Here is a 17438-nt window from a genome sequence, read left to right as displayed (position 1 = left end):
AAGCTAAAGATTTCAATAACTACTGCAGTGATTGAGTTTTCTTTTTAGGGAACTTTCATATTGGTCCCAGGATGGTTTTAGTCTATTTCATTTTAGACTTAAACCTTGGAGTGGGTTAAGGTTATTTTTCTGCTCTCTCATCCCTTCGAATTCCGAGCCCCTAGATGCTAGAGGCGCAGCTTCTAGTATAAGGAAATAGTAAAGTATGACAATTTCAAAAGTTACATAAATTTTAAGGGATTGTTCCTATTCAAGAAAAGTGCCTTTTTGTCATGGTTATGTATCATTCGGTGATAAAGTTTAATTTTAAAAAGTTTTGTGTCATTTATCACAATTTTTTGATATTAACAAAGCTTTTGATCACTTGGTCACTGTATCCTTATATAAAAGTAACAGTCTAACTGTCTGTGTGTAAAGAAGGATCCCGCTAACCGCTGAAACGATACGGTTTTTCTGTACAGTGTAGCTTCTTATAGGTCCCAAGAAGGATTATAGCTATTTTGAATGAGGGTACCACCATCCTCCCAAGATAAATCGCCCATAGGAAAAAATACCCCCTTAAAACTTTTTTAAAAAATATAAAAGTAGAGTGGTTGACTTTCCTTCCCTCCACCTAGTGGCGTAGCTGCTAGTAAACTTATAAAGAAACCAATATATACATATGTCTCTATGTTCTTAAGGATCTCTAAAATGGCCTGGACTTAATTGTCTCTAATACGTGGAAAACTCCATAACTATCAAGAGGAATTAAATCTAAAAAGGTTTAAAAGTCGAAGTTAAAAGGAAACTTTTGTAAATGAAATTATAATTGAACTACCTTTATATAAAGTTTTGGGGGAGAACATTCTATTTTTTCATCAGCAATTTCCTTGTTATATCATAAAAGAACCCACAAAAATACTCTACATCGGTAAAAATTAAACCATGATTGGTTAGTTCAAACTAGCACTATCCCAAATTTTAATCCAACAATTCTAATCTACAGAAGGGGTAATTTATTGTCATTGGTAATGTGAATCAAATTTGTAGTTCATTCCTTAAGATCTCTGATGTAATTTTAAATTAAAGTCTAAATAGTAATTATTATAAGGACTCAAAGGTGTAAATGAAGAAATTGGTAATTTATATTGTTTTTTTAAGGGAGGGGGGGGGGGGCAGTGGGGTTCTCATCCCAGATATGGGACACTGTCAATATTCCTGCCTAATACCGCTAAATCTTATGGAATCTGAATCTATGGAAACATTGTGAACAAAAGGTTTCAATACTGAGCTGGCAGGGCTGACACTCTGGACTTAAGGAACCCCCAGGTTCAAAGTTCTGTCTCGATCCTGGTAATTACACAGAGTCTGACTTTTTTGTAGCCCAAAACTTTTTACAGGGGTGGTGAAGTTAAGGTGGTAAATCTTAAAAGTTTATTAGATTCAGTCAACTACCCCTACCCCTCCCAACTTATTAATCTTACCTCCTAATTGGTGGTGTCATAGGAACCCTCTAAAAATTAATACATCTGAATCAAACCAAACAACGCGATTTCAAACACCTAAATGTGGGTTTTATACAAACACCTGAAAAAATTGAGGTTTGAGGGGAGGGGTAATTACCCTTTCGTGCAAATTTTACAGTCTTATTATTGTCTTTTTTACTAAGGTAAAGTTCAAGTTTTAAAGCAAAGTTAAGAAAATGAACTTTTACTTTTAAATAAATTTTAAACATTTTGGTCTAAATATTCCATTTTGGGTGGTAGAGAATATGCTGTCAGATCTAAAATTTGTGTTATTTCTAAAATGGTATGCGGAGCTTCTGTGCAAGAGAATATTTTAACATATCTTATTCATTTGAAATGACTTTGAACCTAGTTGTGAAACTAGTCCAGTGTGAATAACACAGGGCGAACATTATGCTGGAGCAATTCACATTTCTGTCTTTAATTTCAATATTTGGCACTCACGGCGAGAATATCTGAATATTTTACCCCTGGGAAGGGAAAAGACAACGAGGGAAATTTTTATCTCTATATTACATTAATCCTCTTAAATATCTATTAAATTTAGCCTATCTTACACCATATCAAAATATATCATTAAATGTTTCCCTTTGAATACAGATTTGTTAATTACAGATAAAGTTAAGAATAAAAGAATAGTTATTTATCGCTCAGTTTTATAGACAGATTTCCGCGGATATTAAAATAAAAAAAAAACAGAAGAATAAATCCAGTTATATTATTCCCGAGGGGCTGAAGGCCTTGGCTAACAATACTGGTATCAAATTCAAGATTTTTATTTTAATTTCCATTAAAATTGTCTGTAATACGATGCTATACATGATTTTATAGTATAGCTGAGAACCGGTTCTAATCCAGCGGATATTTATCGGTTTAGAAGCAATACTGGAATAAAGAGTATCTTCACTGTGTTCATTACGGACCAGAAATTTCATTATTTACACCCCACAAATCAAAGAACTTTCCCCCTGGGGATTCTGTAGATCTTGGATTGGGATAAAGATTTTTTAATAAAATTGTATGGCAGTGTATAATTATGTACACAAAAAAGAACAATTTGCAAGATTACCTCCTGGCTTCAATAGCATAAAACCATCATTTTACTAAATGTAAGCTTCCTAAGAAAGTTAAAAACAATCGGCCCAGCAGTTCAGCACAAAAACAGCTGACTTACACAGATCCTGTTACTTTAATGTAAGGTAAGGACAGATTTTTATAAAGCTTTACCTGGAACCCTGTTCCAGCCACGTACGTACCAGAAATAAAACTTTGTCCTTTGTTGTTTGCAAGTGAAACAAATTCAATTTACAACTTCTCTTATCTGCCCATCATTTCTTTTTCCAAGTAGCAATGTTTCACTATAGCTAGGACATTTTCTACAATTAGGGTCGTTCCATACGTCTGTTCTTAAGTATCGGATAGCACTTTATGGTTTATCTAGACATGTTAAATTGGTAATATCAATTTGAAACTTTGCATGATGATTCCTGTAACAGTTAGATACAATTTAAAAGTCGTAGCAACTCTATAATCGTTATCAGAAATTTCTTATTTATATTTTAAACATGTTGACTTTTAACTTTTTTGACAAAAAATTTTTTTCTGATATAATTATCATATTAATATGATTTTTGGAAAAATGATTCCTGCTTTAACAAGATATATCATTTTAAGCTATCAAATATAAAGTTCTCAAAATGTAAGTATGTTCTTATGAACTTTATTTAAGCAATATTGTTTAAACTTATTATTTAATAAGAATTTTTGGGTAAAGTCCCTTTCGTAACATCGCACCTTATGGGTCGATTCTTCGTATTTTTCACAGTAGCTTTTCTCCTATTTATAGCCCCTGCGGGGGGCTCTAAGCCTGCGGGGCCAATTACCTATCCCTGTGGGGAAATCACCTAACCCAATATAACCTAACCTAACCTAACCTAACCTAACCTATAAAAAGCCATTTTAAAATACGACGAATCGCCCCTTATGGGGCGAAGTTACGAAAGGGACTATTCTCGAATTTTCTTATGAAGTTCTGACACACTACAATTAGAGACTCTTGATTGTAAATGATTTTTATTTTTTGTTTTGTTTTATGAATCACAATTAGACAGATGATCTATTCAAAGTTCTAAAGGTGCTAATTGTTTATTTGTTCAATAAAATCTCACAAACAGCTGGATAGATCAGTCTTCAATTTTCAGAAAATCTTTGTAGGGCAATCCTTTATCTGTGAAAATCTAACCGCTTCCCCCTCGAGGAAAAATAAATAAAATAGTTAAGAGAATCAATGGCCCCCACGGGAGCGAAGCCACTCTAGACTGGGGTTAAAGACAATAGAATGATATAATGTTAAAGTTAAGTGAAACTCAAAACTCAAAATGATTTAAAGAACAATTAAAGACAGTAACTCACAATCTATCAACAATTACATATAGTTTTTTTTTCTCAGGAAAATCAAATAAACTCATGAAAATGACTCACATCCTTAGAAAACAAACACGAAACATTTCCTAATCAAACTCAGACACAGAATAAACAATGAATCAACAATTAATTTGGGTGATTTAATAGTTATTTCTCGCATCGTATTATAAACGGCTTTCCACGGATATAGAATGTACAATTATAAGATTAAAACGATTTTTTTAGCCCCGAGGTGCCGAAGGCACCGGCTAAAAAAACTGGTCCGTAATGAACACAGTGAAGATACTCGTTTTTCCAGTATGGCTTCTAAACCACTTGATATAAGCTGGATTAGAACCGGTTCTCAGCTATACTATAGCATCGTATTACAGATAGTTTTAACAGATATTAAAATAAAATCATAAAATGGATACCAGTTTTGTTAGCCAAGGCCTTCAGCCCCTCGTGAATAATATAACTGGATTTAATCTTCTGTTTTCTTTTTATTTTAATATCCGCGGAAAGCTGTCTATAAAACTGAGCGAAAATAACTATTCTTTTATTCCTAATTTTATCTGTAAGTGACAAATCTGTATTCAAAGGAAAAGGGAAGAAAATAGCCTAAATCTATCCCAATACTTAATACTGAACTCAAAAAATAGATTAGCCTAAAATGCAAAAATCAGTTGGTTCAGTAAGCTACAGACAAAAATATCTTACTACTTTATAGTAAAAGGTTTACTTTTATCAATGGGTAATTAATCAATTCTGTTTTTCTCAGTTTTTGTTTATTTTAAACCCGCAAATCGTGTTTTATAAAGCATACTCTCCCTCACCATGTCTGTAATTATGTATGTAAAGCATGATTTATATTGTAAATATGTCTGCCACAAATTTGATTTCCCCATTCGACATTGAAGTTGACGTCCATACAATGGAGAGTGAATCAATCTCTCCATACTTTAAGTGCCTGACATTTTGCAAAAATGGATATAAAATATACGTGGATATTATTACAGTGGGAAAATTGTCGTCAATATTTTAGGTTGCTAACATGGACATCACTTGGTCAGTTTGTTCATCCAGTAGGAAGGGAGGCAATGAGGTAAAGGGAATAATTGGGGGTGATTGTTATTTTATCCAGCAATATCAGAGTAGATGATAATCTGGTTTAAGATTAATTTATTTTTGCAACTTGATTGTTCATGTTGATTATATGTGACATTTAATGATATATTTTATTATGGTGTAAGATAGGCTAAACTTTAAGGATATTTGAGGGGATTATTGTAATATAGAGATAAAAATTTCCTTCATTGTCTTTTCCCTTCCCAGGGGTAAAATATTCAGATATTCTCGCCGTGAGTGCCAAATATTGAAATTAAAGACAGAAATGTGAATTGCTCCAGCATAATGTTCGCCCTGTGTTGTTCACACTGGACTAGTTTCACAACAAGGTTCAAAGTCATGTCAAATGAATAAGATATGTTCTAAATTCTCTTGCACAGAAGCTTCGCATATCATTTTAGAAATAACACATATTTTATAGCTGACAGCATATTCCCTACCACCCAAACTAGAATATTTAGACCAAAATGTTTAAAAGTTCAGAAAATTTTTGTAGGGCAATCCTTTATCTGTGAAAATCTAACCGCTTCCCCCTCGAGGAAAAATAAATAAAATAGTTAAGAGAATCAATGGCCCCCACGGGAGCGAAGCCACTCTAGACTGGGGTTAAAGACAATAGAATGATATAATGTTAAAGTTAAGTGAAACTCAAAACTCAAAATGATTTAAAGAACAATTAAAGACAGTAACTCACAATCTATCAACAATTACATATAGTTTTTTTCTCAGGAAAATCAAATAAACTCATGAAAATGACTCACATCCTTAGAAAACAAACACGAAACATTTCCTAATCAAACTCAGACACAGAATAAACAATGAATCAACAATTAATTTGGGTGATTTAATAGTTATTTCTCGCATCGTATTATAAACGGCTTTCCGCGGATATAGAATGTACAATTATAAGATTAAAACGATTTTTTTAGCCCTGAGGTGCCGAAGGCACCGGCTAAAAAAACTGGTTTTAATCTTATGATTGTACATTCCTATATTCGTAGAAAACTGGATATAATACGATGCTAGACATAGTTTTTTCGTATGGATGAGAACCGGTCCCTATCCACCGGATTCAAATGAATACGAGAAAAACAATTAATCAAAGTCATTTTGAACCCGTTATTTTAACCATTTTTTAATTATCGTTATATAAAAGTAACAGGAGTGTGTGTGTGTCTGTTTGTACTGAGGGATCTCACTAATCGCTGAACCGATATGATTCTCCTTCACAACCTAGCTTCTCCTTGAAAAGAAATACCATCACTGGACTGATGTGGTTCTCATATAGTCTTTATGTGTAAGCGATAAGATGTCTGTCTACAGCTTAGTTCTCGGAAACTGCAATGCTGAACTAATATGTTCTTACAGTGAAGCATCATATTGGTCAAGAAATTTTTTTAAGTATCTCTACGCTACCAATAGAAATCACCCCTAGAAAAAATCTCTTGTACACTACCCAAAAGACTTATAGGCCTCTAGGGGCGTAACCGCTACTATAAGGGCCTATCCATCGGGTGAAGGGTATTTTCGTGTAAACACAACCCCCACCCCCCTTCCACACGCCTCTGCATCTATCTAAGCTGCGCAAAAATTATAACTATCTTTTTGCCATAATATATTTATTCAAATTTCTGCCTCATTTCATAAGGCGTAACAAAATTAGCACAATTTTGCCATATTTAGATTATATGTCTATAAAAAAAACAAGGATGACAACCTTCACTGAAAGCGAAGCTAAAAGAAGTATTCTTAAATCATAAAAATTTTACTAGCCGCTGTGCCTTCAGTGATGGGGGTATGTTTGTAACCTAAACTTAAAAATTTCCGGGGCCTATTAAAAGCTTCATTGAAAAAGAGACCCACAGAATTTTAGCAATTAGCAAGAAATCACATTCCCCCTATAGCGTTACAGACTGACATAGTGAATTAGAGAGTAGCTTCGCTGGTAAAAATCCAGGTTTACAACACAAGCAGATTTGGACGGCCTTACCCTATATAGGAAAATCTTCTCTTGTTCATTGTTGAATTGCGGAATATATGGAAATAAAGCATGCAATTATCATAGTCGAAATATGATTATTTATGCATACATGTTATGTAAAATTTAATAAGATTAGGGAAAAAATAAAAAAGTAAACTAAGTTTTAAAATCCTTTTTCCATGTTATCCTGTTTTTTTCTTCTCATTTAGTACATTATATTTATACTAGCGGCTGCGCCTTAGGGGCTCTGTAGTTCAAGGGGGAAGTGATTGAAATAAAAATAGCATAAAACAAGCCCAAGTCCAGATAATAAAATAACCTAGAACCATTCCAGGACCTTATACAAAGCTTACCTAAAATGGAATCATAAATAAGCTTAATACAAGAAAAAAATTACTACTTTATATAATAGGCTTGATAATTTTGTCAAATATTAATGAAGACGAAGAAAGTCCCTCAATGACGTCATAAAAATTAGGGATGAGGAGAGATGGAGTGGGAAAGAAAACCTCTAAAAAAGAGATTGATAATTCCTCGTTTATATGACGTAACATGCTGATTTTTTTAGGGTTTTTCTTCGTCTTCAATATTAATATCTATTTAATCTTTACAGCATATTTCTTACCTATACAGAGAAGATTCCTAAATTTTGATTATTTTTAGATCAAAATTATGTGAATTATTATAAGAATATCTGACATACCCCCTCCCCCCTTCATCCCTAAAATGTTTTCTCTTAAAAATATTTGTATCATCTTGAATTCCGGGCATTCCCCCCATAACCTTTAATATGCCACCCAAATACACCCTCCCAGCCCCCTCCCCATCCACCCCTAACTAAAGTTTCGAAGAACCCCTAAAGGCATTCTTAGGGCATCCCCCAAGTTTTGGGTAGCCCCATCGTCTATTCATTGAGAATTCTGCACAGTTCAGTTGAGAGCTTAGAAAAGGATTTCATCCACAATTTTATAGCATTTGCTTTCAATTAAATTTATATAAGTTACAAGGTGTATTTTTCTGTAAGAAAAGAGCACTTTTAAAGATCAAAATTGTAGATGCGACATCTAAGTTTCAAATGAATTGAACATACGGACACTACCTTTGAAGAAAAGCTTCGCTTCTAGATTAATTTTTATCCAATCTTAATTATAAATATCTATAATAGAGATATATATCTAATGTTGATTGACAGGATCCCCTTAATTAGAACACTCATCTCAGGGCATAAGTCATTGCTATCAAAACCAAGACTTAGGCAGTTTTTATGCATTATTAGGCCTATGGCAATGTAGGCAAACCTATGGTAATTTATATGTGATTAACCAATGTTATATGTTTTTATTGAACTATGTACCCATTGTTAAATAACCATGTAACTATTTCTGTAAACAAGTCATACCTAAAGCCACTGATCAATTCAAGCACTCGCTTAACAAACAGACACTGTCATGAACAGCACGCCAAATCCAAGTATTTAGTTTTCTTTATAACTTGTAATCACTAAAATCTTTAGTTATTTATTAACTCTCAAACTTATTGGTTCTCATCTCTTCTCTCCTGGCTTAAAGGTAATATGACTTAGTTAATTTAGCATGCATTCCCAGTCAAACATGCGTCATCTCTCCAAAAAAATTAAATGACAATTTCAAATTCATAGAAATGATAGGAATCTTTTTTTCATTGAAAATGAAAAATAAATGACCAGCATTTTTTTTTCATTTTTGTAATTTTCCCCCAAATGCCAGAAAGATGAAAAGAATGATTTTTTCATTGAAAATGAAAAGTGAATGACCAGCATTTATTTTTCATTTTTGTAATTTTCCGAAAAATGGCCCGGCATTAAATTTTCATGTTTGACTTTTTCCAAATTATGCCAAGAATCTTCATATCATTCAGAGATGAAAAATAAATGCTGGTCATTTACTTTTCATTTTTTTCATGAAAAAAACATTCCTGTCATATTTTTTTCATCTAAATGACTTTCATTTAATTTTCAGGCCATTTTTTTTTCTATATTACATGGTTAGAAAAAATCCCGCTAGAGGTCTCAAATTTTAATTTTAAAAGTGGGAAAAGTTAAGTAAAAATAAATTTAATTAAAATTGAGTAATTATTATGTTATCAGAAAATATAACGGAAATATTTTTGAACATGAAAGGAATTTTTAACATTCATTTAAAATAAAGAAATCTTATTTGAATTACAATTTCAATTAGTCATATAAACGACAAAATTCAGTGTCAACTACAACACATTATTTATTTTAGTAATATCTTTGGCCATCATACTTAGGTACATGTGGCAAGTCCTTGGATGCTGCTTTACATCATATATTATTTCCGTAAAAAGATGACCTGGCATGTAAATTTCATTTCTCTACAAACATGACTGTCATTTAAAAGTCAGGTCTCCACAAAAATGATTATCATTTAAAATTCATTTCTATAATCATCAAAATCGGTGCCATTTTAGAAGGGAGTTAATTCTGAAATATCCCTGATTTTCATTTTTCTGGCATGATGATTTTAAATGAATAGATGTAAGCGAAAAAGATGAAAATTAAATGAATTTTAATGAAAATGTTAGCTGGGTTGTACAGTGACATTGAAAAAAATTTAGGGCAAGCTTTTCTATCATTTAATTTTTGCACTAATTGAATAAAACTTTTTCAATTCCTCAACTGAAATGGGTGCGCCGGCATGTCCAGGGAAAAAAGAATGATTATACATATATCAATCTACTATATTTTTTCCAAGACATTAACAAAAATCAAAAGCAGAATTGTGCACATTTAAATTAAGAAATAATAATATATCATCCATTCTCTTATCCCTGTATTCCTCAGGATAACTACACAGAGTTCAATGAGTGCATAAAAGCAACCAGTGAATTGTGTGTGTGTGTGAGTGTGTGTGTATAAACGTGTATTCAGGTGTGTGTGTGTGTGTTGAAACCGCCTGTTGCTGAGGCGAAGAACAACGATTGTTGCAACAACAACAACACTATGAATAGACATAGCAGTAGAATCTACGCGCCGTGCTCAAATAGCATCATATACGTGGTTACAAGGGACAGTATAACACCATGTAATTACAGAATCATAATCAAATGACGACTCCTTTTATCGCATTGTTATCAAAGAACCAAATATTGAATATGGAACAGAGCATTGTGTAAGCCTACTAACTTCTAAGCCGCAATTTCATTTTCAACTTATTTGGCAAAGTAGGATGATGTCATATATATATATACTTTACTTGGTTTAATACTGATTCAGTGAATAAATAAAGGAACTAGAAGTGAACCTTGTGAAACTCCGTAAACTTAAAGAAAAAGTGAATCATATTTTATTTGTAAATACTTTTATAATAGTATTTTGCAAAGAATCATATGGAATTAAAGTTCTTCCTAGTGTCCATATGTCCTATAATATCTTGAAAATTGGCATGGCTATATTATAACTTAGAACTTCCTATTGTTCAGCATAAATGTTTCAACAAGCGTTGATATTCTGGATGTATCCATACTTGTAAGACTAGATTCATAATTATACTTGTGCAATTAGCAAAGCCGCTCAAAAACTCTGCAAAAATATTATATTTTATATTTTCAAAAAGCTTTTCTAATACTTGGCTTTAACCTTAACCGTTTTTTTATTTGTTTTTCCGCTACTAACATAAAGATTGTTGTTGTTATTATGTAAGAAATGGATGGCTTTACATAATAGATGTTTGTAAGGTGATGTCATTATTTTCAAATATCAAATTACATGCTATTCTTTGTCTTAATATGACTGTCCGTATGTCCTTAAGTGAGGCTATAAGGAATTGAATTTATTTGGCTGCTATTTTAGATAATCGGCTAACTCTTCTTTAAAACTGACTTTGTACACTAAATGGAATTAAATCAGTGGAGTCTACTTTCTACCCCCCTAAACACACCTTGACAGAAGTCTATACCCCCCTTGTTATGTAAAAGGTAGATCAACTGGGGGGGGGGGGGTGAATCTAACTCCTCATGTTGACTATAGTACACCCCCCTTGATTTTAATTTAAGGGGGGTGCCAAAAGTCGTAATATCCTGTGCACGCCACTGGAAAAGTTTTTTTTTTTTTTTTTTTTTTTTTTTTTGTGGGGGGGGAGGGATTATGTGCTATTCTTGTCTGCAATCAGGGATAATATTTTTAAAAGATTCTCTTGGTCAGTGCAATTATATACTCTATTACATTTTTTGCCTTTTCAGATTTCTTGATATTTAAACAAGATTCGTTAATAGTTCTGTGCTTTGCTACTTTCATAGTTAAGAATTCTTTTTAGTTACACTAAAACTACTATAGATCAAACATATAGTGTGGTATTCGGCAACCGTGAGCCATGTCTATGGCACCCCTGATCTGGGGTTCGGTGGAGGGTCAATGGCCCTCCCCCGAGTCCTGGGGAAGGGGTCTAGTGACCCCCTCCCTACGCTTAGAATTAATGATTTGAATCTGTCATGTTTATTATGGTTAACTGTATTCTTAATTCTCCCCCACCCTTTCCAGGGATGGGGGAATCATTATTGCCCAAACTGACCATTGTATATATATTATTTATGCTTTTATGTTATGATTATTTATTCCTATCCATGTAATTATTGTTTGTTGTATATAACTCCAGTATATCTTAACCCTTCAATAAAGTGACAACTAAAAGTAGATGTTGATCATTATCTAGTGAAAGCTAGAGAAGCGTAGCTTCTCTATAGTAAGGTGTCCACGTCTGTCACACTGCCGTAATCTAATTGAACTCCGGTGTCTGCCATTGATCCTCGGCGGATACCACAACTTTGGTGACAGCTGTGTGAGATTACGGCGAACCACAAGTGTAGAGCAGACGCGCATCTGAGGCTAAGGTACTCCCAGCAGTGAATCTGGCAAAACTGACGCAAGCAACCTGAATTACCCACCCTGGACAGCAAAGTTTAACTCTGCATCCGGCAGTTGTGGAAGCAAAACAGCGAAATCTGACGAATAACCGCGAGCAGCGCTGATATCTAACGGAGAATTGAGCGCCAAAAGGGCTGAAACAGGCCTGCGGACCGGCTGAAACAAGCCAAATACGTGTAGACGGCTGAAAATAGGCCAACTTTACTGCAAGAAATAGCAGGATCCGAACCAGTGGCGCTAGCAGGACGGGACATTCCCTGCCGCCGATAGGCTGAAACATGCCACATAGCTGCAAGCTGCGAGCTAACATACGGGTGTAGTGCACCAGAACAGAGAAAAACTACGTCAACCCCGAGTATCCTGAGAAGCTACAACGCAGCCAACCATCTAGAAGACAGATATTATATCACATTTGCAGGGATTACCACCCTAATGTGATGACCAAACAATAGATTTATGAGCAAAGCTTGGCAAACAAATTGTTGTGTTGTGATAAATCTAAGAATAGAACAGGCTTGGATTACTGTTTATTGTGATAACAGCTAAAAATAGAACAGAGTTGGTCAACAAATCTGTTATGTAATTGTGATAAGGACAGCAATAAAAGTTAGATGTAATATAATCAAAACAATTTCAAGCCCACAGCACAATAACAAATACACCCCTTCTTCCAAGGGAAGGGGAGGGGGCCCCTCTCCATTTGAAGACAAATACAATCAGGGTTATATAACAGATAAGCCTAAGATTAAGCAGCAGAGGCCCCATTACACCAACACACAGTTACCCCCTCCCTCACAGTGGGAACGGACGGAGTTACCCCCGTCCCCTCACGCGCTTCCCCCCTTCCTACCCACACTAGGCCAAGTCCGTCTGTAGTGTGGAGCTAGCGATCGGATATACAGAGCGCCATTCACGGGTAGCGCAACAAAGTGCGGAAAACATCATAAATCCAACGGACGAAGCGGACCAATGAGGGAGCGAGCTGAGGGGTGAGAGCGCGTTTTCCCCGTGTGCGCGGATTTGACGGCGCGAACGCGCGTTACAAGGACAGAAGATTCCACGTACACACACACACACACACACACACACACCTTCACACCAGAGCAGAGCTACTCCATAGCATCTAACAGGGGTATTTTTAGCAAATAAAGAATTGCAAGTTTCTTTCCTCCTAGCTCTAGTGTGATAAGGGAAAACCCAATCAGTTCCTGACAGCAGTTCAGACCCTCAACATCTATCTACCTCAACATCTAACCATTGATAAGTACAGCTAAGTTATACCTTTGCAACTAAAACTCCCAACCTAGTGATACAAACAGTGTTGGCTGTTAGGCTAGGAAGCCTCAAGTGACAACCCATTCATTGTAGTCCTGTATAACTTTGTGCCCGCCGTTTCACCGTTGACCCAATGGACCAGCATCAAGTCCCAGGAGGTGACCAAGCCCCAGGATGGCTCCAGGATGACCCTCAGCCGGCCCCAGCCGAGTACCGCAAGCTGATGCTGAGCAATCTGCCGGAGTATAGAGGGCCGCCCAAGCAGTCCTGGTCGGCACATATCCGCCGACTGGAAATGTCATGGGCGGCTTACCGCGTGCCACCTCATGATTCCCTCAACCGCCGCAACGCCCTACTACTGTCATTGGTAGGGCAAGCGGCGGAAATGGCGTCCCATCTGTTTGGCGAGGCAGGCCAAGCCTTGACCTACGAGCAGGTCAAGACCGAGTGTGAATTGTTATTTCGTCCGGCTTTTGAGTCCCAAACGCTTAAACAAGCGTTTAGGGACTACAAGCAACACTCGACAGAACCTATACAGGCGTACATATCAACAAAGTGTGCCTTGTATAGGGACGCCTACAATCATGAGGATCTTGAATTGTTGGTGGACGAATTAAACCGTGGAATTCGTAACGCCAATGTAAAACGCCTCATGATGAACCATGAAATTGCGAGTGTACCTGAGTACACTCGCAAGGCCATGTTCACCGTGACCATGGTTACTAAGCAACTAAAGGAGGGTGTGTGCTTAGTGGACTCGACCGACGGGCTGACTGGATCTGCCTGCATCCAGTTGCCCCAATATGACGAGTCGGAGCCAATGGAGATTGGCTCCTTGGCTCCGGGTCTCCACCAGATGGGGAAGGTCGCTCCAGATGACAAGGTTCCAGGCCGCTGCTACCGCTGCCAGGGGAGAGGCCACCGAGCTCGAGACTGTCCAACGCCTATGGAAGTTAGCCTAGAGGAGAGGCGCACCCAGCCACGCCGTGACCGTTCTGCCAAGTGTGAGCGTTGCCACTATGACGGCCACACGGCGGCCAAGTGTAGAGCTGACTGGGCCCAGGTAGCCAGCCGCAGGCGCACCGCCGACAAAGGTGCCCCTCCAGGGAAGCCCAGCAGAGTGGCCCATATGGAAGGGAGCGCGCCCCCAGCACCACCACCGCAAGCAGCCGCCTCCAGAGCTGCGGACCGAGCCGATGGGATGCCGCAGTTCGGGACTGTCCCAGCTAGGATCAACGTACTGGGCGGCGCGGCTGAGCCCAACCGGGTTGGCCTAGGCTTCAGTCTTAACCATCTGGGGCCAGAGCTGATACAGCCCAACAACATAGCCGAGCCAGAGGTGCTGAGGCCCCAGCCTTTCAGTCTCAATATGATGGAACCTGCCCGACCGAGCCTACCCAGCAAGAGTGGAGGGGCGCTGCCCAGCGTTCCTGAGACGGTGTATGGGGAGGCCCTGGCAGCCGCTGAACGAGAGAGGCAGGAGGTGCTAGCCAGCACCTCTGCATCGATGTATGGGACGCCACCCGGCGTCGCCACCTGGGATGATGGGGGGGTGCTATCCAGCGCCTCCCACCGTGTGCCTGGGGCGACAACCGTCGCCGCCACCGAGATACCTGGATCCTGGAACGAGCCAGCCTCCAACCTGATGTCTGGGGCGACCCCCGTCGCCGCCACCGAGAGACCTGAGTCCTGGAACGAGCCAGCGGTCCCAGAGGAAGGGGTGACACCCGTCACCCCCAGCCAGCCAGCGCCACCAGCCTGCAGTGAGAGCCCAGCTACATGCCAGCCAGCGCCACCAGCCTGCAGGGAGAGTCCAGCTACATGCCATCCAGAGCCCTCTACCAGCCAAGGGAACCCAGCGGCTCACCATCAGGATAAGTTGAATTTGTTAAATGTATTGAATCCAAAACCTTGTAAACACCCAGCCTTGCCTGTGCCCCCTGCACTTGAGGCTGGGGAGATTGAAAATTGGGAAAATAAGGGCTTGCCTGTGCCACATGCACCTGAGTTCCTAGGGCAGGGGAGGGCATTGAGTAAGGGCGAGCCTGTGCCACATGCACTTCAGCCCCATGCCACTGGGCATGCCTTGGACCAGGGAAGGGAGCATTTAGGGCTAGGGGAGCCGACACCCAGGCAAGTGCCAGTCGCTTGCCAGTCTGTCATTGGGGAGGGTATCGGGGTGCCTCGGCCGCATACAGATAACGCTCAATGGAAATTTGTGTCTAGCCAGGAGCAGCCCAGCCGTGTCCAGCCCCAAGAAGCAGCCGTGACCAGAACCGGAGATCCCCAGCCGCGTGCACGAGGAAGATGGTTACCTGGAAGCCTCTCCCATTGGTGGATGGTCCTGTGGGGCCTCCTTCTGGCAGCCGTGTGGCCTACAACCAGCTACGTCCTGGTGGGGTGGGACTGTGCCAACCCCACCCATGTCACGTCTTACAACAAAGAAAAGATGTGTGACACGGAGCCCCTACACCAGGAGGTGCCCCTGGGCCACGACATCCACGTCCTGCAGCAAGTCAAGGTGAGGGAAACCACTGGGTTCAGCTGTCAGCTCACCGTGTCCCAGTGGACATTCAGGTGTGGGGTATGGGGTCACCTCAAGGTGACCTCGGTCCCCACCCTCATGAGGCCAACCAAGATAGACCCAGAAGCGTGCCGAGACCTGGCCAGAAACCGAGTATACACGTTGCCAGGCAAGACCCAGCCACTGACGTTCCAGCTGAACCACCCCCTGTTCTTCACCGTTGATGTAGTGGGCGCCCTCGTCAACAGCCCCGAGGGGGTGGGTTGCGAGGGGGAGGACGTCCACTTTGAGGGCCAGCTCTACCGCAATGAATTAGTGCTCCAGGAGCGGCGGCTGCTGGTCAAGGAGGAGACCTATGTGGTGGAGGATGGACGGGTGGAGTCCCAGTCTGACCACCTGACCCTCGACTGTCCCCATTCTGAGCTGTCCTGTATCACTGGGGAAGCAACCTACGTGTGGGACCACCTGGGAAGAGATTGCCCCTTGAGGCTGATCCGCAGCCTCCAGCCCAGCCTGGTGAGGGATGCATATCTGGTTGACCATCAGGCCCAGTTTTTCATCAACATGACCAGCCCCACCTCAATTGTGAACTGCGACTTCGAGGCCCATGCCACCAACCATCCAGCGCTGTTTGTGGCAGCTGACCCAGCCGCGGCTGCGCTGCCCCGAGTGTCGGCCAGGGATGTTGACGTTCCCCTCCAAGCACAGATCCATGCAGGTTATATTGGATTCACCCTGGAAACACGCATGAGGAGCACTGCAGCAGAAGAAGTAGCGGCCAACTGCTGGAAGCTCCAGCAACTAGATCCGGCCCACCCGGTGCGTGTCCAGGGGAGCACGTTCTCGGTACTGAGGGGAGACATCCTGCTGCAGCTGACCTGCCAAAGGCACAAGTATGTTGTCCGCGAACACAAGGAGTGTTGGGACAAAGTGCCAGTGGAGCCCACAGGTTTTGTAGACGCCGTGACGCGGGTATACAGTGAGCACGCCACCAAGATTCCCTGTTCCTCCACCTACCCCCTGACTGTGCACGCAGAGGAAGGCTGGATAGAGTTGACCCCTGCTCCCAAGAAGAGGCCACCCCCGCTGGATACGCCCAAGCAGTTGTTGACAGACCCCTTAGATGACTTCAGTTCAGGTGGTTTGTATTCACAGGCTGAGTTGAACGACTGGCAACAGCTGCTGGCGTTCCCAGCATACAAGAGCGCCATGCTGACCGGCCTATCCTATGGCTCCTGCGTTCAGCAAGGCAGCTGTTCGGCCACAGGAGACCATGGGATAGTGTCCTACAACATTGACCGACTGGCGGAGGAAGGAGAGGCAGCCCTGGATGTCTGGGCAGGATTTAGACAAGCCATCCACGAGTGGGGAGATGGCGCCGCCATCTTGTGCTTGCTGCTGCTGATCCTCAAACTGCTGGGGGACCTCACCATCATTTCTCTGGCAGCAGCACAAGGAGGAGTCCGGGCAGCCCTGAATGCGATATCACAAGTGTTCCTGTACCACCCAGCCTTGTATAAGAAGGCGATGGCTAGAGCCAGGCTCAACCATGCCAAGTCCCGGGACTTTTCAGTGGACTGGGATGCCATCCCCATCGGCAGGGAAGCAGCCGAGGAAATGGTGTCTATGAAATCAACTGACAGCGGGCATGACCGCCCAGGTAGACCAGGACCGCCCTCTGGCAGACCCCGCGGCCCC

The sequence above is a fragment of the Acartia tonsa genome, chromosome 8, assembly GCF_053477335.1.
Source record: "Acartia tonsa isolate MP-2025a chromosome 8, ASM5347733v1, whole genome shotgun sequence".
NCBI classification, from domain to species: Eukaryota; Metazoa; Arthropoda; class Copepoda; order Calanoida; family Acartiidae; genus Acartia; species Acartia tonsa.
This window is presented reverse-complemented; position numbering follows the sequence as displayed.